The sequence below is a fragment of the Uloborus diversus genome, chromosome 4, assembly GCF_026930045.1.
Source record: "Uloborus diversus isolate 005 chromosome 4, Udiv.v.3.1, whole genome shotgun sequence".
Lineage (NCBI taxonomy): Eukaryota > Metazoa > Arthropoda > Arachnida > Araneae > Uloboridae > Uloborus > Uloborus diversus.
This window is the reverse complement of record NC_072734.1, coordinates 55083897-55111426: the sequence shown is the minus strand read 5'-3', so window position 1 is coordinate 55111426 and position 27530 is coordinate 55083897.

The following is a 27530-nucleotide window of genomic DNA, read 5'->3' as shown; positions in this document are numbered from 1 at the left end:
AAGTTCAAACTATTCATGCATATCATGACTGGTGATTTTCCAGATTAGGTAGTTTGAGGTCTATCCAAGAAAGAATGAAACAATTGCGACTGTTTGTTTTGTATGCGACTGTAAAGCTTTTTTGGACGAATTTGCAACGAGAAATCTGTCTTAACATGATCAATGTAAAAAAAGTATTAAACCCATATGCATATTTCAATTTTAGTGGGCGGGGGGGGGACTGCTTACCCCAACCAACACTACCTTTAGGATACATTATGCCTTCTTTCTTGAATTTGATTATTTATTTCTCTTTTAAATGAATCATTACATAAAGCTTATTCGATGGTACTTATTATTCATGGAATGTATTGATTCCAGGGTTCTTTCCGGAGTGAGGCTCTTAGAGGCGTTCGATGGTAGTGAACAAAAGATTCGACCAGCTCTGCACGTCACTCATTCGCTCATCAGTCTCCTGAAAAACAGGGTCTCAAACGCAGCCCTTTATAACACGAGTAAGTTTGATCTTATAGCATAACTAAGTTTTAGTTATCGTTCAGAACAGGGTTTGAAATCGCTATTTCATTTGAAATGTGTTCAGTTATTTATGTATCGTCTGTTTTTTTGAGAAATCATAAATTGTTTATCGCTTTTCAGCAGCTTGAGAGTAATGTAAGGAAACTTTATATACGCCTGTTCTACAGTACTCACCGCATGCGTTATTGTTTAAGGAGAGATAAAACTGAAAAACCACACCCTTATTTACCAAGATAAAAAAAAATTGGTAACAAGGCGCCTGACTTTGAAGAGCTCATTTATACTGGACAAGAAAGAGGAAGTATTTTTTACTTTGGCGCAAGGCTAAAAACTACCGCAGTAAGTTAATAGAGAAATAAACCAAGTTCCTAAAACATCCAAACTAAATACTAGAATAACGAAAGTACTTTGTTCAAAAGTCTTCCAAAAGTAGAGGAAGTGGCAAATTTGCTGGTTTTTAAACCTGTCGCAAAGCATTTGAGGTGGGGGGGGGGGGGGGGGGTCGATCACAAAACAATGCAAAATATTTATCATGTGCATTTTTGTACCCCCATCGGCGTCCCTATGATCGAGGAGAGAGGTGTGCTCAGAAGTGCGAAACTTGCTACGCGGTAAATCCGCCACTGGATGGGGGTACTTTTCCTGTTGAGACCCCTCCACGATAGAGAAAGAAAAACTACTTAAAACCACCTCCTTAAATACTTCAATGTCGCAATCTGCACCTTCGACCCCCCCCCCCCCCCCCAATCCCCTCCCCGTATAGTGGGCTATTCTACCTTCGGATCTTCTGATCCCTTAAGCCCTAGGTCGTTGCTTAAGTAGCGACACGGCTAGCATTATAGGGTTATATGCGGCTCTCTCCCTATGCCTGCTTGATGAAGTAGCGTAGTGTGCTCCTTGATTGTGGTGCTTCTTCACAGTAGACTGACATGGAGTCAATAAGAAATCACAATTAAAGAAGCAAAACACGCTACTTCAACCAAAATGATCTACAAGCTGTTCTTTCGGTATTGTGCATTAATAGTAATGTGGAATTCCAATTCCTTTTAAAAATATGTCTTAGTGTGATATTTCTTCTACGTAAGCTTGTTCTACTGTCTATCTTGTTATTATTCTGTTTTCAGAAAACAAACTGTGACCTCTCACGAGCTATGAATGTTTTCTCATTGCAGCTTCTGTGGTTCAAATTCAAAACGTATTCCCTGGCTCACCTCTGACACAAGAGGTCATTCAAAGTCTGCTGCCTTCTTTGCCGGAAATTACATCCACGTTCTTTTGGACGGCAATGGCTCCTGGAAAGGTAATGATAGTTTTCGTTTTCCAGTCCCATAGCCATTGGGAAATTCCAACATATTTTTATTTATTTTTATTTCTTAAGAAGCAAAGAGTATTTGAAGATGTTAACAAGTTTAAAGAATCATTTTTTTAAACGTCTCTCACTTTAAGGTTTGGGGGGAGGGACTCACCAAAAGAAAAAGTAGTTTGAATCAGACATGGGATTTTTCAGTATTTTAATTGAATTAAGCGATCTTTCAGAAAGAGAAATAATGAATGCAGAAAAAATAAAGATGCATTCTAGGCTGAATTCAACACCTGCTAGCTAGTTTCACGCGTCTACATAAAATAGTTGGCGGCGTTGAGATGGTTGAACTTGCAGGCGTAGTAAAAAATACTGACAACGCTGTTTTTCATGAAATACACCGCCAGCTCAGTCAATTACAGCCGAGGACTGCAGTTTCGTGCTTATTAGCACTCATCAGCCGGGCATAGGAAGTGACTGAGCTGGAGGTGGAAAACCTCTGAAGGAAGCCAAGAGTGCCAAACAAACTGGTAGCTAATATAGAATTAGCACTGACCAGACGAGTGACCGAAGCAATGGTTCGATTCAACTCGAATTTTGAAGGCAAGGCAGGTATATTCAGTAAGTTACCGCTCTATAGCCAGGGCTAAGGCAGAAATGCATGAAACACACCGCCAAGCACGAAACTGCAGTCTTCGGCTGGAATTGACTGAGCAGACGGTGTATTTCATCTATTTCTGCCTTAGCCCTGGCTATAGGGCGGTAACTTACTGAATATACATGCCTTGCCTTCAAAATTCGAGTTGAACCGAACCATTGCTTCGGTCACTCGTCTGGTCAGTGCTAATTTTGTATTAGCTACCAGTTTGTTTGGCACTCTTGGCATCCTTCAGAGGTTTTCTACCTCCAGTTCAGTCACTCCTATGCCGGGCTGTTGAGTGCTAATAAGCACGAAACTGCAGTCCTCGGCTGGAATTGACTGAACTGGCGGTGTATTTTATGTATTTCTGCCCTAGCCCTGGCTATAGGGCGGTAACTTATTAAATAATGCTGTTTTTGTTCACACAGCTATGCAATTTCATTACTTTTCGTCCTATTTCGGTCACGTCTGCTGTTTCCAAGGTCTGGTGTTTCCTTCGCAGCCCTGGATAATGGCAGCAATTTCATTTCACAATGTAAATCATTCCGCAGCTCACAGTGCATTCCAAAAAGGATTCTTCCTACACACCAAAAACTGTATTTTTGCAAATTCGTGCTTTAATAACGTTGTTCTGATTTTCAAATTTTATTTCACTCCATTATTTTTTTTTTACTTTTTCGCAATTTATTTTAAAATTTCTTTTTCCCTTACAGCTTTTCCAACTGATTTCCGACAGCGAAAAGAACATATCTGTCGTAATGTCGTCTCTTTGTAATTCCTCTCTGTCAAAATATTTGTACAATCCAGGCTTGGATAGAAGAGGATTCGTCGAACTGGGAAAAACAGTGTGCCAGCACCGGTACTATGACGTCTTCGAAGAGATATTCCAGGATCCGGATATCCAGGAGATCGTCTTCGAGGTATGGTCAATGTAAAAATTACAAGTACTAACTCATAACTGATGTTATTATCACTACCATTGTTATTCTGCAACAGCAGAAGAAAGTTAATAGTAGTATTAATAGCTAGCAGTATCAGCAAGAGCTGTAGTAGTAGTAGTGGTCGTTGTAGCTACTAATAATCGTAGTAGCAGAACAGTAGTGGTATCAGTACTTGATCATTTATTATTATTGTTATTTAGGCTGGTAACACAGATGAAATCGCTTGGGATGAAATGCATGAGAATATCCTGGATATCATATCTTTACTTACCAATCTTGCAGCAGCGAGAAAAGCGGACCTTTCTGCTCTACCACCAGCGGCGAAGTGGCAGAAAATGGCGAAGGGCATTCATGCTCAGGCGAAAAATCCATCCGTGATTCTGTACATCATCAGCAACAAAGCATTCCACGGGTTCTGCAATATGACTTTGCAGCAACTACCACAACATCTGAAAAAATTCATCAACTCAGAAATGGAAAAAGACTTATATAAAGATCTTTGCTCGATGAGCAAAGAATCTTTTGCAAGGAATATAGTGGAAAAAATCAACAAAACTTTAACCTCTGCTTCGAAGCCCGGTCCTCCGAATCAAGCTGATGTTTGGAAAATGGCACCCCTCTTATGGGGAACTGTTTTGGGGATTCCCCAAATAAATAATCTTGCAAGAACGATTCTAGACTTAGAATTAACTGACCCTCGTCAAGCAGACATTCAACCAGGACAAATCGATAACATTTTTATAACAAAGTAAGTGTGAACACTATGCCGAAATTTTAATAAATACATCATTTGTATGTTTACTTTTTCAATTCATACGTTTTTTCCTACTATGAGTGTGTAATTTTGTAAAATTGTTAGTTTAGTTTAAAATCTTGTAGAGCGGGGGTTCTCAACCTGGTGAGCACGTCTCCCTAGAGAGCGAAGCAGAATTTCAAGGGGGCATGAATGTATTAAACTCAAGTCAAAACGTAAATCTAACTAAATTTACTCAATTTTGAGGTTGCATGTAAATATTTTTGACATTATCTTCGCTTTGAAGATTGCAGTGCAGTTTTTACCACATGTCCCTTTGAAGCATTAAACATAATGTTAAAATATCACCAGGGATAAATCTTAAAATTAACCCAAGGTGTCCTTTGTCACACAAGTGTTCAGAAACTTATCAAGAGCAAACGATGGTAATCTTTCTTTTGATGTTGTAAAAATTGACTGGTAAAACATGCCAACCTCACCCAGGTTCTATATTGCTTCCAATTTATTTGTATTTAGTTCTTTAAGTTCATGTGTCCTAATAAAAAGGTGTTCAAAAATAAAATTACGTTTAGTAATATCCAGTTTTTTAAGGAAGTTATCTATGTTTTTTTTTTAATAACCAGCTTCAGCTCTGCCAACTACATGGATCCAGTTTCAAATTTGTATTGACCACATATGGTGGCTCGATGAGGGGAGAGAGTATGAGCTTGCAGTATTGTTTAAAAGGAGGGGGCAGAACTGAAAAGTGGAGTACCCCTGTTGTAGATTCTATTCATTTTAGTTATTGTTGCCATAAATCTAGCTTGTCAATCTAATATTTCAGCCCAAATGTAGGGTAAAACGTGTACTGAATCTTTCTCAACAACAATCATTACAAAATAAGTCTTTTGACTAACTTTTTTTTTTAAATTTGATTATTGAAGTAAGAGGAGTTTCATTTTTATACAACAAAATATAAAGACAAACTTATTTAATTTCATATTTTATGATACTACTAAAAGTTAGGGGGGGGGAGTAAATTCTATCAGGGAATCCTTTGCTATCTATCAGGGAATTTATAGCTCCACTTTCTGAATTTCAGGGTAATAAATGCTACTCGTAGAGCTTATGACTTGGTGGATGCCACGACGGAAGGACGGCTTTCAAAAGTTGTCCTTGGCACATACTTACCCGAAGTGATGCAAGAATTCGCTACAGTACTTAAAAAGTCAGGTGTGTCTTTGTAAAAACATTTTTATTCATGAAAACCTCCTGTTCTTGTTTAATTGTTTTTTAGTTGTGTTGAACAGCGAAGAATACTTAACTATTCATACAGTCTAAGTTGTTCTATAGGTGCTTTTTAAACTCTCTTTTCTTTTTCATTCTTTTTTAAAACCCTTTCACATATCAATAAATCACGAAAAAATACAATAACTTTTATCCCTCAGCATAGAAAACGTCTGAGATTTATCATTCATTTCATGTACTAGTGTAGACTTTTTTGCCTCTGAGACGATTCTTTTCAAGCGGTATTGTAGACTGACTTCATTGACATCTGGTGTCGTTGTGTATAATACTGTGTGCATTTTTCTTTTGGTAACAGAAAAAGAGATTCCAGATAAAGTCAGTAGACTATTTCTTAATTGGAGGAGAAAATAATACTCTTCAATACCAGTGAATGAAGATTTGTATCGTATTTTCTGGGATATAACTCACAGTATAGCATGTATTTGTATTTTTTGTAGTTTAGCATATATTTTTTAGCATTTCTCGGAGCCATTTTAATTTCAATGGTTAATCTGAAGTCGTATTGTCCCGCAGACTTCTTGAGAAAATTATGCAGCCGGTGTGCTTTCAATAGCATTTTTGTATTGTGAAGGAGAAAACCTAAGAGTTACCAACAGTAACTCAAATCAGGTTAGACATTGCACTACAACACTACTTGTTTAGGGTAGACCGGGGCACGTTTACGCAATGCCCTTTTTTCAAAACCGATTATAACAGGAGAGCGCACAGTCATGACATATTAAACCTGCTCCCTTGCAAATATCCTCACAAGTCTCTGAGCATCAGTCGAGCTTCGGTCTGGCATGCAGAAAAAATAATCTGTTTTCTACCAAGTCGAGTAAATTTTCAGTTGAACGTTTTGAAGCTTATTGTGAATAAATAATACTTTGTTAAAAAAGAACAAAAATATAGAAATTATCAGAATTTTATCCTTTTTTGAGAATTGCATTTGCATGAACGGAAATGTTATTAATTTTTTTTGCACGTTAAAAATAAATCCAAACTTGGCGACGGGGCAAGTTTACGCGTTGACGTCTGAGCACCTTTATACGCACGTTCTTATAGTCAGGGTGCCATTTCGAAAAGCTTGTTCCGAGGTATGAATAAAATGTTTTGACTGTTTTTGATAGCTTATGTTATGTACATTTCAGATCCGATTGATGCCACTTTGCCAGAGTTGAGCATTTTGAGTAATTCAAGATGGTATCCAAGATGGCGCTCAAAACACTGAAAATGTTGTTACGAAGCAACATTAACTTTTAATATATTATTATACGGTCGAACCCGCTATAGTGGACTGTCTGCGTACCCAGAGTTGTCCGAAAAATGATTTTGACTGGGAGAATATTCTTCAACCCCCCCCCCCCCCCCGCCAAACACTTTTTCATAGTGTAAGATGAACATTTAAAGACCTTCTTTTGAAACCCCGAAAATCGGGTAAACAAGCTGTTTAGGGCGTGTAATCATGTTGACATAAAACATAGTTGAACAAGTAATCTTAAATGTATGTGTCTCTTACGAAAGCTAATCAAATGTTTGAGCATTTAAAAATTATTTTTGATAAAAATAATAATAATAATAATATTTAAGAAACTAAATTACAATGCATCAAACATTTAGTTTAGGGCCTCAAAAGTTTAGTTCAGTGCCCGGGGGCATCGCCTCGCTCGCCCATCTCTTCCGAAGGCCGTGTGTGCACCCAGCAGTAAGTCCAATAAAACAGATGGTTTACTATAACCAAATCAGTGTTTCCTTTCATGGTTTCCAACTGACTGCTGCCATCTTTAATATATCTGATAATTCTAACCTTATTCTCAATGGAAAATGTTTTGCGTTTTACAGAATCCAAAATTTATACATATATTGTCTGAAATAAATTTTAAGATAATGAAGAGAGTTACTGTAAAAACGGGAAAATTCTTAGACTGTTCTACTTTCCGATTTTCAAGGGTTGATTTGAGGAAACAAAAGGGTTCTGACAAATTACCTTTACACAAAGAAAAAAGTAACAGAATAATCAGTCGTGATGCTGTAGATAGGGAGAAGTTGAGGAGAAAACTGAAATTGTGTATACAGCCTTTAAATCCATCAGAGCATCCTCAAGGATTGGTAAACATTGTATCTGGAAAAATTGTAGCAGCTAAATCGGTTAATGTGGACAAAGCTTATGAAACGGCTAAGATGGCAGTACATAATTTTCAAGAAAGTCTCCCAAGTGGATTTCATGCCAGTCAAAAAATAATTAGTTGTATGCATGGATGAGGAGAAAGAGAGTGGCAAAATTCCAACCGCTTTGCAGATGGATGCTTCTCTTTTATATTCCAAAATCATTGCTCTCCAAGCAAACAGATATATAAAAATGACTTATATCTTAAAATACGAACTTTCTTCTGTGCCTCCATCTATGTTTAAAGACGATGGAAACATGAGAGAGGTTGATATGTCTACTTTAATGAACATTATGAGTGTGTCGCAATCTAAGAGAAGAAGTAAACCACCGACACTAATGATCGTTGACGGTTGTGCTTTACTGTGGGTTGTGCATTGGCCTGTAGGAGGGTCTGTGTGTGATTTCTTGAGAAATTTCCTTGAAAAAAATCACTGACATGTTGAAAGATGCTCATGTCCACCTGGTATTTGACAGATACTATGACTACAGCATCAAGAGTGCAACAAGAGTCAGTCATGGGAAGAAAGTATCAAGGAAGTTTGTGCTAACTGAAACGACACCATTTCCCCCACAAAATATAACGCTGTCCAATTACGACAACAAGCGCCAATTGATATACAGCTTTATGTAACTTCATTTCCACAAATGTTTGTAATGTCCCATTTGAGAACCGTTTGGTTGTTACTGGACAAAATATTACACCATTTCAGGTACATAGAGGCAACCTCAGTCAAAGAACTGATTTAGAAACAAAACACGAAGAAGCAGATATTATAATGATCCAGCAGCTAGCATCTGAAACTAAAATGAAAGAAAATGAAACTGCTCATGTTATATGTGACGACACTGATGTAGTCATGTTACTGTTATACTTCTACCATTGACTAGGTATGAAAAAATGAAGTATATATGGTATTGTTAAAACCAGGAAGGGCATCAGTAGATATCAAAGAAACAGTTTCAAAATACAAAGGATATAATTTTAAGTTTGCTGGCTGCTCATGCCTTATCTGGCTGTGAATCTTTTGCTCCATTCTATGAGATAGGAAATAAAATAGTTCTGAAGTGTCTTCAGGCTGGTAAACAGTTACGAAAATTGGGCCATAAAGAGAGTAGTTATGGCAGAGGTAATTAAAGAATGCACAGCATTTATTGCTACTTGTTATGGTGTTGAAGGTGATACTGATATGACAGGAGTAAGAATATCTCTTTGGGAAAAAAAATTGGTCAAGCACAGCTACGAGCTCTTTCATTTGCTTCATTACCACCCACTAGGGGACTGCTTTGTCGAAAATGTAAAAACGGGCTCAATTTCAAACTATTTTGTGGTTATCTGCATACAGTCCATTATTTTCTCACCCAGATCCAACATCATTTGGTTGGTAAAAAGATGAAATCAACAAAGAGTTTTTTTCCCTATTGTCCATTCCACAAAATACTCCAATTGCTCCAGACTACATCATAGCAATGACGAAGTGTTCATGTCGATCTGAACAATGCTGCATAGCTATGAAATGTAGCTGTAGGGAGAATAATATTTCATGTAGTATAATGTGTCAATGCTTACATGAATGGGAAAGGTGCTGCAATACAAATACCAACATAGCACGCATTGTAAATAAAAGTGACTCTGAAGAGGAATTTTATTTTGATTTGTACTTTACAACTATGTAACCTTAAGCCTCAGGTAACAATATCATATATATCTTTTTTATATAAACTTCAGTATTATCGGTTAAGCTGCAACCTTAGAAACTAATCCTTAATGTTAACATTTGAAACATAGTTTCTTGATTTCTTATTCAAAAGCATTACAATATATTTTTGTCAACTTGATTCAATAAAGCTTTAAGTAAACGCTCTTACATACATTTTTCACCAAAAACGACGTTATATTCTTATTCCTCGACCTAAAAAATAGATAAAAAGATATATCACATCATAAAATCGCTCCAAAACTAAATTTTCACCTTTCTGAGCGCCATCTTGGACGCCATCTTGAATTACTCAAATTGCTCAAATCTGGCAGAGTGGCATCAACCGGATATAAAATCTACACAGCATAAGCATTCAAAAACAGTGAAAAAATTTTATTCATACCTCAGAACAAGGTTACCCTATTTTTGTGCATTTGGCGCCCAGACTATTACTGTGTCTTACTTCTAAACGTACCCTGACGATTTTTTTCGCTCCGAACTGTCTCAACACATTTTAGTACTTTCAGGCTATTTAGTTTTGTAAATCACCATTTAACTTTTAATTGAGCTACAAATTCGTATCTTATAGCTTACAATCATGTAGTGCTGACTGCATGCCCGTTCAGATTTTATTTAACACACTATTCAGTCTGTAATAAATTTGCTTTATTTTCACAATGGTAAGACATTATGTTCAAAACACTAATAGAACCAAGTTAGGTGTTAAAATAAATATGCGTAAACTTCCCTTGCGTCCGTGGTAAGTTTACGCGACCGACTTGAACTCAAAAAGAAAACATTTTTTTAACGGTTAAAAACACAAACTGAGCAACAACTGAATATACTAATTTTGACTCCATTAACTGCTTGCTAAAACCGCAATGTCTAAAATTTCCAAAGTTAAAACACAAAATTTAGAAAATTCATTGAAAAAAGTCTTCGTAAACGTGCACCGGTCTACCCTACTTATTTTCAGAGCTTCGATTTGAAGCCAAAGTTACAACTAAAGAATTTCTGCTTTCCAACCAAATGCGATACCACTGAAGGGTCATGAATCAAGTTACTTTCAAACTCACTCTTAGTAATTGCACCTAGCAATATTGAACCGCTAGAGCTGAAAAATTAATCACGTTACAGTGGATGGAATACAATATCGTATTTACTTATGAAAAATCTAATACGAGATAGCGGTAAGGTATCATTGCCACAAGAAGCGTTGAAAAAGCATTAAAGAATAAAAAGAAGATTTATTTCTAGAAGAGGAAAGGAGTTACTAAATCATAAAAATGTAAAAGAGCCCTTCCACAAAAGAGCCGCCATGTTGTCTCGCACGTAACAGCTCATATATTTCATTAAAAAGTAATAATTTTAAAGAACAATGGACAAAATGTTTTGCTTACGAAATCACACATACGTTTGTGATTTCTTAAGCAAGAAATATTCGCTCATTACCAAATTACTGTTTTTAATGAAATACCGTAAAGTGGGGCTACTTGAGCCTCCAGGGGCTGCTTGAACCCATGAGAAAAAAGTTTTTTAAATCAGTCCCGGTCCTATATAACTCAATGTAGAAACTTAAAAAACATTCTCCGTGACAGGTAACACTACTAGGTAGAGGCTGGAGCAGGAAACAGTTTCTGCTATTCCCGCCTTTTTCTGATTGATGTTATGATTGCAAGTTGTCTAAACAGTTGTTTTTTGTGTCTGCAAACTTTCACATGTAAGTTCATGGAAACATCTAATATCTTCAAGTTCAATATAGTTTTATGATTGCATTCTTTTTCTTAATAAAATAACAGTGTTTTAAGGTTATAGCTTTATAATTGACGCAGTAACTAATATAAGTTAGTAAAAGTGCACTGGTTGCCTTAAAAATGGGGCTAATTAAACTCAGCGTTCAAACAGTCCCAAACCGCATTTCATCCCTAAATTATGTTATGTAAAGTTTGTAATCTTTTAAAATTAAGAGGTTAATTACTATTTATATCAGTTTTTTGCAGATCTGGTGATAAAAAAAGGTCCGAAAGTAAAAGAGAACCCCTTGAAATAGGAAATATTGCGGATTATTAAGAAGAAAAATTACAATTGTGTACAGATTCAACGAATTCCGGAGAAATGTCTGAGAAAGTAGCATCAGCCCATTTTGACTTAATTATATCAACTCTAAAAAGGAAATTAAAAGATCGTTCACAAAACAAGCCTGGGCATCCTGTAGCATTTAGTAGCTAGGAAGAGCCAGTATTAAATAATATCAGAGGAAAAAAAATCCACCCAAGCCATTAAATTGAAGGGTTTTCATTCTTTCAAATGTTTAAATAATGAGCATTTCAATTGGTTTAAGTTGTAGTTAGATTATGTTTCTATTTGAGAAATTATGTTTGCCTAAAATTATGTTTTTATGTGTACGTTGATTCTATATTAATTTACATAAATAATTTGCAATTTATATAAATAGTTTGCTCACTACAATGTACATCTTGAGTTTATTTTTCAAAACCATTGGTCTTTCTTGATACCACCACCTGTTTTACAGCTTTTTCTAATGGATTTGCTGAGTGGGACCAAGTAGCCCCAGCACCAGTGGGGCTACTTGAACCCAATTTCTAAAAATAGGAAAACAATATAAAGAGTTAAAATTGTTGTTTAAAAAAGGCTTTAGGTGGTAGCAGAACGTCTGAAAAATGGTAAAAACAAGGTTCAACAGTTCACATTATGGGTTTAACAAAGCATTGAGTGTAAAAATCGCAAAAAGTGTGAACTTTCGGATCCAAGTAGCCCCACTTTACGGTATATGAGCTGTTACGTGCGAGACAAAATGTCCATTTTTCCGTGGAATCGCCCAAACCTGGTTTTTCTCTGAGATATTATTTCTTCAAATTTTTTTGTAGATGCATGTCAATTGCTCCGGGAGGCATATGAACAACTTTTACTCCGCTAAGAACCTTGTAATAGTTTTGAGACCCTGATTGGTCAGCTGACGCAAATGCGACGGCTATGTAATTTTCTCCAACCTACTAACGTGAACAAATTTCATTCTTCAGAAACTTTGAATTTACATTTGAATGTTCTTTTATATTTATATATATATATATATATATATATATATATATATATATATATATATATATATATATATATATATATATATATATATATATATATATATATATATATATATATATATATATATATATATATAAATTTGTTCTCCTTTCGAACAATGTCTAGAAAATCTTGTTTTGAAATAAAACAATATTTAGAGCGCGCAAATCAAGCTGTAAAGGTGATGGATGGCGTTTTTACGTGACAGCCAATTATCAATCTCCAAATTTTTACATTGTCTGTAACGAAGGAAAGATGGTTTACATGCTTCCGGGAATCAATGTAGGTTTTATGCATCTAAGATATCTATCCTTTCTAACGCTATTGTAGACTGCCACCACTAATTTCATGCACCGTTACATAATTTTTGATGTCTTCGAGGAGTTATTCATTTTATGTGCCATTGCAGTTTCTTAGAGGTATCCAAAACGCCTTTCTGTGTCAAGGGATTAAAAACTGCATATGAAGGGGTTGTTTTTGATAGTTTATTGGAATATCAATATTTTCCAGTAAATTTTCAGACAGGATACATTTACGAGTAGATCGAGGTTTCATCACATTATTCATTAGTGACTTTAGCAGAAACTTTAGAGGTCTTGTCCAAGTTAACAATAAAAATCGTTTTTCCCTTACAAGATTTGAGCATTCAAAGACAATTTAGTGAAAAATAATTCAGTTATTTTAACATTTCAGGTGGTATATTAAATTTGCAAACGTTTTCGAAAAAAGGTCAAGGAGCTGATCTGATACTTGGCATCTTTCTTACGAATAATAACGAAAAGAAACGGTTAGAAGCATACATCCAATCTGCGGTAAGTCTACTATCACAAGTATATGATATCAGTATTTTAATTGTTATGAATAACAATGTAATCATCATCCTTAGTAGGGTGGAAAATGTGTCTACGTATCTTGATGTACCGGTTTACAACCAATGCAAACATTTGATTCCTCTCTAAATCGACGCATGAATCATATCCATTATTTGTAAATTTAAGTCGAAGAGTAATTTTGATCTCAAGATTCAAGTGTACCTGCATCAAGAATTCTTAGCTGAGGTGAAACCATTATAACCAAGCCAAGAGCTGCACTTCTCTCAAGACCAACAGAAAGTTAAATTTGTATTTCAACTTTTGTCACTTTTGACTAAGTTTGTCATAAAAAGTATTCCTAAAGATTAATTTGTAACTAGTTCATGGTATTATGAATCTTTTTTATTCCTGCCTTTCAACATCTAAAAAAAAGAAGAGGTATACGTTTACTCATGTAATCGTGTTGGAAGTAATACTTCTTACAAGGGTCATATTCACTTTACTACCCCTACAAAGAGTAGTAACTGTACAGAATGGCTCATTCAAAGGTAAAGAAATTTGATGATTTTTGTTTGCATCTGACGTCTGAAATTGTGGTTACAAAAGTTGAGTGAAAATTACAAAATGAACAAAAATACAACACAAATGTACCCTAGAGCACGTAGAAAGTACGTTTTGGTAAAGCATTTTGAATACTTACGATTCTTTGTGACGAACTGATGTAGAAAAGACAATTTCTTTAAACAATCCTTTCAAAACATATTATTGAATAATTTTCGGTTTTTGTGCTTTATTAAATGTTAAAAGCAATGGAAGAGGCCGTTTTTTTAGAGAAATATGCCTCTTCTTTTGCCTTTTTTTTAATGAAGAGTTACAGTGTGAATCAAATTTGCAAATGACTTACAGTAGAAATCCAATTTTCCGAATCAGTGGGGACCGGATCCAATTCAAATAGTCAAAAATTTGAACAGTTGGATTTTTCTGGAAAAAAAAGTCTATTTTGATTAACGGCTGTATTTATTTTGAAAATGGGCAGGGGGGGAGGAGCTATTTTAAAGAAAACGAGCTTTTAATTAAATAAATGAAAGTGCGAACTTTTACATGCTACGCGTGCTGTAAAACAGTAATGTATGTAGTACCGTATTGTAAATTAGTCATTGCTATAAATAAAAGTGCATTACGCGTAGGTAGAATCATTATTTTGATAATACATCCGCCGCTTCCGATATAAATTTCCCCCGGAAATTCTGAAAGCAATTTGGATAGTCGGCGTTCGGATACATTGGAGTTGTTCTGTAATTATAGGTCAAATTGTCTAATCTTTCACGTGCTTCCATACATTTAATTAAATTATGTTCATTTTGTTGCATTACACATTGTATACTACACCCAGTGTGCATTTTCGAATCTTCTAGAGCCGTTATTTCTCCAAGAAGGAGAATGCTAATCGCCTGAAAAGTCTATGTCGCAGCTTTGGGAGGCCCCACGATGCCACAACTCGCATGCTTTGCACAAGGAGTCCAAGCACGTGGTCTTTGGGCGACATTCATCCGCAGCAAAGCCTTATTCCAATATGGAGGGGAGTAAGTCGAAAGTCCGTCTCCTTTAGATTGTGTTAAATAAGAATTGTTGTATATTCAATAACTTACATGTCTTATCCACTCAAGAAAACTTTATAAAGTTAGTATTTTTAAAAGGCACTGTGTGTAGACAGTTAAAGTAATGTCTGTAAGAGTATCCGTAAGTAGATTGCATAAGTGTTTTACTTGTTTAGAATTATTCCAAAAACGCTCAAGTTTACTTGCTCAACAAACTTGATTGTGTATTTCCTACTTATTGCATGTCATTATGACAGAGAAAATCAAGTTAGTGGGAAATTTCTTTATAGCTCATGGTTGCATTTTCATTACGCTAAAAGACCTATATATGCTCAAGCATACTTTCACAAGCATCCCAGCAAGGATGGATCCCGAAAAAAGGGAGGGGCGATTGATTTTTATTACGTACCCTTTACTACATATCCTGATTTACATTTTATGTTGAGTACAAATGTCATTCATAGAAGTGGGAGGCAACGAACCCCTCTTCTCCTAGAATCATCGAAGGTCGTCTAAAATCTTATCTTTAAAATTTCAGTTTTAAAAAAAGTTTTGGGAAAGAGTTCCAAACACCATTTCTTTCCCCAGCGTCATCAGAGATGTAATTGTTTTTGAAGTGATAACTTCTTATGGGAGGGTAAACCGATTTGTGACATAACGCGTAACGACGCAACTCTCGTCTGGCATTCCTTTCGTTCGCGCATACGACAAAAGCGCGTATGCTCGGGGAAATTATGTTTCTTTACTCTTTGGGTCAGCTTTAAGCGTTAAGTGATAGTAGAAAAAGTAATGAAACTAACAGAAGATGGATGATCGTCGCAAAATAACGCAATCTCCTAACGAAAGGTGAGTTTAACAATACAATATAATACCGATAACATTGTAAACAGTATATATTCAAAACAGCATTTAATCTTTAAACTTATTTTCAAAACAAAAACATTTTTGCGATTAGTTATACTAAAAATATCTCGCTCCATTTAGAGTTTCGAACTGTGATAAGGTGTACATATTTTAAACGAACTTCATCCCCGCAGACTCCGCATCGCGGGGGTTCGGGACGGCCGAAAAAACAAAAATAATAAATAAACATTTAATTTGTTCATCACAGAGAAAATCTAAAATGTTTCATAAGTTTGAGTGTTTTTTCTGATAAACGAAATATATGTGAAACATGGCTTGAAAATGATGATACTAAAATTATTTAATCTTTTAAACGCATTGTGCAATTAAAACGTCAAAATATAAAAGTAACAGGCGTAGCAGTTTGTCAGAATGATGCATAAATATTGATTATGATTGCATAAATATTGTCACCCCAAATATAGGATTACATGTTAATAATGCTACTAGCTTCAATACGGCTACACAAAAAGATATTGGTGAAATGTGGATAGTGGAATGCCTCAATGAAGCAAAGCAACAAATTATTATTGCCAACATATATATATATATATATATATATATATATATATATATATATATATATATATATATATATATCCAAACAAAAGTATTTCAAATATTGTTTAATTTATTCATAAACAGCTTTTAATTTATACACAAGAAGGTTCTGCTTTAGTTAATGAAGATTATTATACAATTCCTTTAATTTTAACAGGAGATTTTCATGTTAATTTTGCTTCTGGTCGAGCTAAAAATTAAGTATCGTTTCTACAATCCAAATTACAATTACAAATAATTAATAAGACAGAAGAAGTCACTAAGTCACAGAACTGTACTTGATGCAGTCTTTGCAAGATTTTTAGATAACATACAACGCAAAAAATTCGTTGCTTCTTATAGCTACCATAAGCCAAATGATTACTTTGATAGGATTAAATAATGATAATAATTTAATCCTATGAAAGTTATCACTTCTGCCGAGCGTCCCGTGACGCACATTTTTTTTTTTTTTCTTTACTTTAATTCCAAAACTTTCTTCCTAAAATGGTAGTAGTAACGCATAACAAAAACATCACCGAAGATCGTCCAGAATTCCGTATATAAAAATCCAAAATTAAAATATTGTCCGTGTAGGGTCCCTAAAGGGGCGATCGCCTCTCCCTTGTATTCGCCTTTGCATCCCAAGGAAAAAAAACTTTCCACAATTTCGCACAAGCAGGATGCTCGCGCAAGCACCATCTTGAGTGAAATCATTTCACCACATGCTGAAATTTGTTTGCACAAACATACTGCCTAAGCAGGTTTAAACGTTTATTACCCACATTAATGCACGTGATTGCAGTACAAATATGAAGTTAGCCGATGTTTTTTTTCTGCAGTTCAAGATTCCATTTTCTTTACGTTGCATGACTACATAGACTCAAGCATACTTCTGCAAGCATGGTTGTGCAAGCAACTTGAGAATGGATGATTTTGCTCAAAAAGCAGCTTGCGTGATAATAGTGCTAGTGCAAAATTGCCCAACACCCGTTCAAACTTGCTTGGGAAACCATGCTTGTGCAAGTATGCTTGAGTGTGTTGAGAAGCACCCCTTTAGGAGTATTAGATGTTTGCAGTAGTTGTAACATCGATCAAAAACGAGTCTAAAGTTGCATATTTTCGTTTCAGCTTTATTCAGTTCTAGATATTGCTGCGAAAAACAAGACGCGTGAGCATTTGGACAACAAGAGAAAAAGTGATTTCCTTAAAGCGATAAACGACACCATTGCCACTGGGATCCAGATTTCACATTCGACCGCCATCGGCTCCACATTTTACTTTGAAATATTACGACGATTGGTGGAGCAGTTTGATCTGAAGAACGACAACACAAAGCCTTCTGAAACGTAAGAAAAAGTAGTTTGAATGTATCCTCGCTTTTAAAAATATGTGAAATGAAATTTATTTGACCCTTGTCGGTGTATCAAGCTTTTCAGATGAATGCTTGTTGATTGCATTTACAAATTGTTTGTTAGCAGTAGAGTGTTAAACAAACTTAATGCGATAAGCAACCAAATTTTCAATCATCTGATAAACGCAGGTTGCATAGTCATAAACTGGAAGTATAAATAAGTTTGGCGCTGGAAACGCGCTGAAAGACACTTAATAAGGTTCGGAGAATAACTTTAGTAGAATATATAGTCCTGGAGTGACGCTCTAATTCCAAAAAGTACATAGCCGGATTGAAAGTGGCTCGATAAGTGTTCTAGACAGGTATTCCCACTAAATGGAAAGAAAGTTATCCGATAACGTTCCTCAAAATAGTTAGGTGGATGAACTGCAAGTGACTTAGAGGCTCTGAAAAGTGTTCATGTAGATTAGCAGTGCCCAACCTACGGCCCGCGGGCTAATGAAGCCCGTTGTTTTGTTCAGTGTTACGGATCGAAAAAAAAACCAACGTCACAAATTTGCAACCAAAAATTCAGAAATTAGCTACTGGAAATCAGGTGCAATCAATAAAATAAGCATCAAGTAATCATAGATATAATTTTCGGTTTGAAATTCTATTTCCTTGTCTATGGCTTCCTATGCTACAACCCAAATTCAAAATAATAGAATACTTTTCACTTTTTGGAAAAAAGTTTATTCTAACCAAATATAAATGCAAATTAGGTATTTAAACATTTCATATAAACTTAATTAAAAACTATCTTAGGCAGAATAATTCCAAAAGTTCATAGTGATGAGAGTTTACATTGAGTCAAAAAAGTAAAATATTCAAATTAAAGGGAGGATAACATTTTCAAAACAAACAATATCAATACTTGAATTCCTTATTTTTTGGCGGATTCAATTCTTTAATCCTTTCACACACGGATTCTACCATCTATTTATATTCATCGTCTCTCTCCCCCCTCTCCGCCCCCCCTTCTCTCTCTCTCTCTCTCTCATTATTCATATAAAAAAACATTCACACAAAACATTTACACAAAAAAAATCTTACTCATATTATGAGTTAGAATTAACTTCTTGTAGTTCAGGAATGTATTCCTATACGAGAGACTGAATACTATTTTAGTGCTCTTGAAAGTATTCACGTAGATCTGCTGGAAGGGATTCAAAAAAATCCTTGAAATTATTTACATGGATGGGTCGGAAATTCCACAATAGGGCTCCGGAAATTATTCATTTGAATGGACTAGAAGAAGCGCAGAGTTTGTTATGTTTTTGTTCCATTTTGGCACATCTGTCACATTAAACTGAATAGAGCGTCAATTGCCAGAACTTTGACACATGTGTGGCAAAGGAAGGAATTATAAGAGATACCCCCCAAAAATATTATGGGTATTTAGCCCACTAATGGCACATTTTTCGCACGACTCATCATCAAAAAACGAAAAATACTTTATTTTACTAATTTTGATCAAACATCAAAAAAACAGCAATCGGCTGGAACTTCAACGAAATTGATGCCGATCGAGAAATTGCCCAAACAATTTCAAATTTTTCTTGTGCACTTTGCTCTTCCAATAGCACCTCTTCTACGCTACCCACCATGGAAACTAAAATAAAAAAAAAAACCTTCTTTCGTCCACCCTATTATTGCTTTCGTTTTAAACATTACATACTTATCTAAAAATTTCTTTCTTTTCTGCGATACGCAAGTGCATTTTATTCTGCTTTTGAGCAATATGTCTTATTTTCTCCCACATTGCATGTCTACAATTCATTTTTAGTCTTTATGCTATATCTCTAAGATCTGTTTGTTCGTCTGACTCATATATTTAAAACTTCATAGGAAAAATGTTGGTTGCGTTACCATGGCGACAGAAAATGTACTTCAAGATTCTGTAAAGAAAATGCTGGATGCTATTCCAAGTAAGTGCTTTCTTTGTAACGGAGTGCATATTAAGTAGCAAGTTACAGTTGTATATAGTGCCAATTTTAGATATTAGTTCTACAATTCAAAAAGTTGTTAAAAATTCTCATATTGTTAGCGAAATGTTAATTTTTTTTAAACAATCCAAGTTAACTGAAAGGGCATTTTACAACTCTTGCGGGATTATTCCAGCACCCATTCGAAACTCCTCTTTTTTTTATTGACGTCATAGCTCTTCCCTCAACCATTGCAGCACAGAAATTCTGCAAACGGTGACGGTTTGGGGAGGAACTACGACGTCAATTTGAAGCAGAATGCTACCGATTTTTTCTGGCATACGGTCTTTGGTATCCTTTAATTATAAGGACGTGACTATAATTCCGGTGCATGTAATTTTGATTTTTAAACAATAGGAATGCATAAGAACTAAGAACTTTATAAAGAATAAATTAGAAAAGCAAAGCAAACTAACTTATGCTCCTAAATTTTCAATTGAGGCAGTGAGAAGCAAAGGGACGTAAGTGGCAGAATTGAAAATTTGGAGATAACTTGTACAGATAGTAGGTGAACCTGTCTTCTGATTTGGTGCAAGAGCTAGGACTTGTAGCCCTGTTTTGTACTGCTATCACCACGATTTAGAAAAACTTTTCAATGAAATCCTACCTAGAAACGGAAATTTAAACGCATTTTACTCAAAACTTGAAAATGTCCACTTACATCCCTTTGCTTCTCAATGCCTCATTTGTAAAACCTGCTTTGATCACTTCAATCTTTTATGCTATGGATGTTCTTTTACTCATTGTATTGCTCTTCTCTTGTACAGATGCCGAGTTTGCCACCTGTGGACTTTTGGGGAGGAATATGAGTGCTTTTTACTCATGGTTTTCCAGCTCTTTCCAAATGAAGCACGTCATCGAAACGGTAAGATTTCGTCTCATGAACTCGTTTTTAACTGTAATTTGTAGTGTTAGTTACCAGAAATCAACCTGGTTAGTCATTAGGAAGAAAAACTTACCAAAAGAGAAATACGGTGGCGTAAAAATATTTAAAAAAAAAATCTCAGTAACAATTGAAGAAGCATAGTAAAACTTGTTCCTGGACGCATAAGTTACTTGCCCTCGTTTCCCTGCAATCGAAATAGGAGGTGTTAAATCTGCTACAATTTTAAGAAAAGTCACCACATCAGCGAGTTTCAGTCAGAAATGGAAGACATCTTACACACTTTGCAGATGGAGGTCTTGCTACAGGCAGACAATGAAATTGTGTGGTACCTTCCATTTCTCACCAAGTATTTTGACGGCTTTTTTCAAATTTTGGCAGAATTTAAGATCTTATATCTCGATAACAGGGAAACAATAGCAAATAGTTAATGCGTTAAAAAATATTTCTCTACGCTCTTTCGATTGCTACGCACGCAGTTTTTTCCCAATTATTACATAATTCGTATTATTCCCTGGTCAGTCGCCCATATGAGACAATGAGGAGCAAAGGGATGTAAGTGCCAAAATTTAAATTCTGGAGATAACCAGTACAAAAAATAGGGTAACCTCTCCTCTGCTTTGAGGCAAGAGATGGTACTAGTAGCTAAGGTGGGCGCTGATATACAGCATGATTAAGAAGAAAACTTCAATGAAAGCCTACCTAGAATCTGAACTTTAGTTGTGTTTATTAGAAACTTTTTAAATGTTCACTTACTTTAATGTTCGTTTTGCTTCTCACTGCCTTATATGACCACATAGCTTAAGTTGTCCAAAAATGTAACATGAAAATCTAACACAAAAATGCACTTTTCTATACATATTTGAACCATATATGGTATCAATATTTTTATTTAAAAGCATCACAAGCACTTTAATTTCTAAAAAGACCTAAACACAAACTGTCCAAGTGCTTGTTTATTTGTTTTCTCAACGCTAATTCCTTCAATGGTAGAATTGTCAAACGAAATGTATCACTATAATACATTGTAACAAGCATATATTGTAACACGTTATGCAACAGTTTTTTGAAATGGAAAAACATAAGGGCTTGTGCATAAATTCAGATCAAAGAATCCTCACTTAATTTCCTTCACTCACAATATCAACAATATTTTTCAGAGAGATCATGTAAAATTAGAGTTGAAAACAAAACCCGAATTTCAATTTTTAGTTGGGTTTCTTTCTGTCACTCCAAAAATGCCAAAATATACTGTTCATTTGATGGTTCTGTAAAATCTTAAAGCAGCACCATAAAAACCAACATTTGGCCCACTTCTATTTTTCTTTTCAGGTAGCAAAAGATATAGAAGAAAACAAGAACTGCACACACTCCAAGAAATGGTTACTCCATGTTATTGACTATTTTGAAGAGTTCCACGACAGGATATCCCGTAAGGTAAACGACGAAAAGGTTGAGAAAATAAAGACCTGTCTTTCGACTATCGGCGCAAGTCCTTTGATTACCAGTCTGAAAGTGTAAGTTGTAAAAATCAATTTATCTTATTGATTATGCGCTAACATTCAATTAAAATTTTAGTTTCGATATTAATCGAAGTAATAATATTTGCATATTTACCGAAAACAATGTTCTTGGTTCAAACAGTAACACTGCCGTTTGCAGGTAAACGTATCCGCAGAAATGAATTTTCAATATATTTGAAGAAACGCGTTAGCGGAAACCAAATAAGAAAGTTTGTACTGTTTGACCATGGATTGTATGTAATTTGGTAATCGGCCAGGTAAAGACGATTCCATCTGAATGAATCTGACAGGGGAGAAGGGAAAATAGCGATGGGATATTGATACACGCGTTTTACAATGTCACTAGTGCGCCTTATTCATTTATTGCATTCTCTAAAATAAAATGAGGAAGAACAAAAAAAGTTACTATGAAAAAAACAAAAAGAAAATAAAATGTTTTCATTTCGTTCGGGAATGTAAAAGCAAAATGATAAGCTCAAAAGTGTTGTGAATCAATTTTTGTAGTGAGAATATAAATCGAATATACTTTAGGTTAAAATAATGTTGCCGTGAACAAATGTTCATTTTTACAAAACTGGGGCTAAATAATAGAGAGGCAAAAGTTTACATCTGTAACAAACCAACTAACACCCTTATAAACTAATAGATATGTCTATTTCCGCCTATAAACCGGATATTAGCCTTTCCATCTAATCGATGGTCAGACAGTACAACTGAGGTAACGTACAATAGATAACAAAAATTCAAACAAATGAAAAGTTGCCTTTTACCTGCCCACGGCCGAACAGTTTTAGACGTCTGGAGGCACGGCAGTGTGTCCACCAAATCGAGAAAAAGCAAGTCAAGTCTAATCAAACAAAAGCACAGCCGTTCTTTTCTCGAAGCAACTCACGGCACTTTTCACCTTTGTAACTTTGTTGTGGGTAAAGTCAATAGTCTGATTTTTTAGTAACTAAGAGAACATGCGATAGCGAGCTATATTTGCAAATTACAAAAGATATCCGACAAAAGCTTTTGTTGGATATCTTTTCACCTATAAGCTCACTTATTTTGTATGAAAATGGGGTTCTTTTGTAACCCCGAAAAACTTATATTCAGTGACCTAAAATTTTGTGATATTATACGTTGTTATTTCTTATTTTACTTCTTAAGCACAAAAGTATTTATTCAACTTGAATCTGCAACTTGTTTTACAGTCATACGAGCATCTTGAAGGAAGCAACGCGGCTTCTGTTAACATTAAACTCTTCTACGTCACAATGGCAAGCAATACGAGAAGACGTCTCAGCAAAAATCTCTCGACACCTACCAGGTATGTTGATTTATGTCAAAGATAATAAGTTATAGTTTGATTTTAATGTTTCAAAATTTAATTATTCGGTTTCATTCTGTAGAATGGGGTATTTACTCTGCATAAAGAATCATTACATTATTGCAGTAAATTTGAGCTGCATTAAAAACGTTTGATATATATCTTATGTAGTCTATTGGAGCATGGGTCCACTAGATGGCGCTGGTGCTTAACGGCCCTTGACAATTTATGACTTTTTTGTGTTAAACTGATGTGACTCATGCATCCACCAATCAATGTCAACGTTTCAAAGTTTGTTCATTTTTGATTCGTGGGGATTTTTTGGACGTCGCCCATTTTGACCGCAAGAGGCGCTGAATGGAACACCTGTATCCACTAATCAATGGCAACGTAATGAAAACAGGGGTTCCCTGTAGCATCCTCTTTGTTGGCACGAGTTTCAGCGATTAACACGGCGTATAAGAATTAAGTGGGGCCATGATAGCAGTCGAAAGTTTTTTTTTTTTTTTGAGGCTATGTTTCTTATTGCACGCTGACGGCGGGAGTGACTCGAAAAAAAAAACGACATAAAAATGTAGTCCACCTGCTACCTACAAAGTTAATGCGCAAAGCTTTGTTTACATTAAATCGTTTAACAATCGTTTATCTAAAACGAAGCCTCCGTGGCACAATCGCTTAGCGCGTACAGCTGTTTAACGAAAAATTAGTGGTTCAAACCCACTTGAGAGAGTGATCTGTTTTTTAAAAAAATGGCAGTCGCGGAACAGACCAACAGAAGCTACGCTTTTAACATAATCTTATGATGTTAAAGGTACAACTTCTGACAATCAAGTCCTGTAAATGAAATCAGTACGGCAGACCCGACAATACTGGTGAAATAAAACGCTGTACCTATTGACCATCTGCTCCCAGAATTGCTCAGTTGAGTGTCGATAGTGTTCCTTCTAAGATTTGTTTTACAAAGTGCTTGTTTAGTGCGTTGGTTCTTAACTGAGAACAGGAAAGTGAATGAACAAAAGATCAATTTAAAGTCTGTCTTAGCAGTTCCTGGCAAAGAAGAGGGTAGTGTAAATTGAACACCCACAATACCCGCCAGATCTCAATCCATCTGAGTCTACTTCCTATTTCTACGATTCAAACTCGCTTTGAATGGAAAGAGGTTTTGCAATACTCCTGATATCCAACGAAACGGGTTTAAGCTTTTAAACTTTATTCCAAAAGACTACTTCTTGAAAAGAGGTTGGCGAGTGAAAAGAGCAGGGGGCGGAGCCCCCTAGTTAATAAATAATAGACTTTTTTATTACTCCTAAATTTATTCATTTGCAAAAAAAAAAAAGTACTGAATAATGGTTTCCTTCGTCTTTCAACTCTCTCACAATGTATAATCTTTCTTTTTTCTTTTTCTTTTAAAGCTAAACAGAAAACAAAGTATATTTTTACTGTGTTATTAAATTCAGTTATGTTTATCATTTTCTATTTTTCATTGAAACTCAGCTTTCTTCCGAGTGTCTGATGTCTTGTTGAACGATTCACTGCGCATTCATCCTCATTTTGAAACAGCATCTACTGTGATACGCAAAACACTCGAAGACTCCGAGATTAATTTTAACTGGGTAAGTTTTTACTTTTATGTTGCTACATAAAAGGATAATTTAAAAAACGATCCCTTCTACCACAGTGCTGCAGTTGAAAAAAATGTTTGCGGGAACGCATCTCTTTTTAGAGGATAGATGTAATTTGTTGACGGAATATTGCAAGGCTAAAAAAGGTAGAGCAGACATTAAAAAAAAAAAATTTAACATAGTTTGAAACCTATTCATATTAAAATTGAAATTTTTACACTAATATAAACCAAATATTTTAGGGAACTTTCCTTTTTCCTTCCCCTTACCCCTCTACTACATTACTATGTATATAAGCATGTATATAGCTCATTTCCGAAATTCGCTACCTGTGCAAAAAATGTCCGTTGTTGATTTTATGTTTATTTCATCATTTTTTTTCATATTGCGGTTAAATTTTACTTTTTAACAACTATTAAAAGCGTTTTTTTTATATTAGCTACAGCGTCAAGGATACGCACCCGGCGGTTTGAAAAAGTACTTCTGCGATTCGAATTCTAAATCAACAGCAAGGAACATTTTCCGCTATCCTGCGGGTACAACCATGGCAGTAAGATCAGCCGTCCGAGATTACTTGTGCATCAATGGAACATTGGAACATTTGATAGAACAAATCGATCGAGTGGGATTGAAAGTCAAAGTAAGTACGGCTATCATTAATAATTAAAATTAAGGATAATTATGCATGTCTTCCAATTTTGTTTTGTCCAAGATGAATAATTTGCTTGTGGTTTATATGGAGTTTTAAGCGTCATAAATTGAGAATTACTGAGAAAGCTTCTATGACATTTTACCTCTCATAGATGAAGAATTATTGGACAGAGTAATTGTTTGGCATTTTAAATCACTCACAGAGCAAGAACTCTGAGATAGAGTATTTATGAGTCATTTTTAATGTGTTTTTATAAGAGTTACTGAACGAGTGTGCCTCATGGCAATTATCAGAGGAAATGTATTAAAACAAGTCACTGAACGAAACTGACTGTAGAGAATCACTGGTAGCTTTAATTGTAATGATGGCGCTACTTAATTTTCACAGCCCTTGCAATAAACCACCAAATCATGTGAAGAAACCTAGCAAAATAAAGGGCAACTAAACTGTCTCAGGATGGTTGGCGCTCAGTGAAAGAGTTGAAAACATAGATTTTTTAGGAAGTGGGAAAGGCAGTAAATGCGATATGTAATTCAAGACTTCTGCACCTTATCGGGAAGTTCGGCTCCAGTTTTCAACTGAAATTTATTTCTTATTGTAAACAGTCAATGACAATTCACGAAGAAAAACATATTTCTTCAAAATTTATTAAAGCAACCTATTTTTATCTTGTTTTTAACCGGAGGTGAACTCGTCAGATGTAAAGCGTCATTAATTTCAGCTACACTATTAAAACTTCACTTTAAACTTCTAACTAACAAACAGTTTGAGTAGTTCTATCTTGGCTTCGTTTTAATAGTGGGACCGTGCGAACAAAGTAGAAGCGTAATTATTGAGCACAAAAATCCTAGCACTTAGTGAAATATACTTCTTGGTATCTCATGTTACACTACTTTTCCAAATCACCAGAACTTTTCTGTGGGATAAAAACTATGATAAAAATTCCAAAGAAAATCACAAACCTCCATCATAAGAATAAAGTGAAGAAAAGGAAAAGCTACTGATTTATATGCCTTTATAGCTCTTGAAAATCATAATGCAGTATTTAACAATTTCGTCTTTTTTATTCACTCCTCACAGTTAAATAACGCTCACAGTGAGAAGCAAAGAGATTTGCCAAAAAATTGGAGATAACCAGTACAAATGGTAGTTGAATTTCTCCTTTGTTTTGAGGTAAGAGACAGCACTAGTAACTCTAGTTGGTGTTGCTATACAGCATGCTTTAGAAAAACGTTTCAATGAAAGACTATCTTGGACTGGAACTTTAAACGCGTTTTACTAAAAACTTGAAAATGCCCACTTATATTCCATTGCCTCACACGATGTGTGTAAAACAACTTGTACCCTTGCGTAACAATTTGAGACACTTAAATTCTCTCGAAAAACTTACTCATAGGATGAGGAGAATGACATACGAGACACACACAGACAAGCTCATCGATGTGTTACTGCACCTCAGATACTCATCACTTAGAAATAAAAATTCAGCATTTTCGGAAAAATTGAAGCACTTGAACTTTGTTTTACAAATGTCTGATTCAGAATTTTGAAGCAAAAAAAAAAATCTTTCTTTTTTCAAAAATGGTGCTCTTTACGCACTGAGAATAAAAACAAAAGAACTTCTTTTCTAGATCGAAAAAGAGCAAGAGAAAGAATTCTACTCCGGTCACTGGCTTCAAAAACTGATCAACTCATTTGGCGTGTTGATCAGTGCCACAGAGCACCTGGGATCTGCGCTGAAAGAAGTCCAGCTCAACAACCTGTTCGATATCTTTCAACTATTCACCAAGCCGCAAGCTTTGCAGAGCATCATCGAGAGGTGAGTAGTAAACACTTAAAAATATGTTTTTTTTTAATGCAATTTTTTTTTCCAAGTATGTTTCATGTTTCTTTTGTGCGACAGATATTTTTTAAGCTTTGT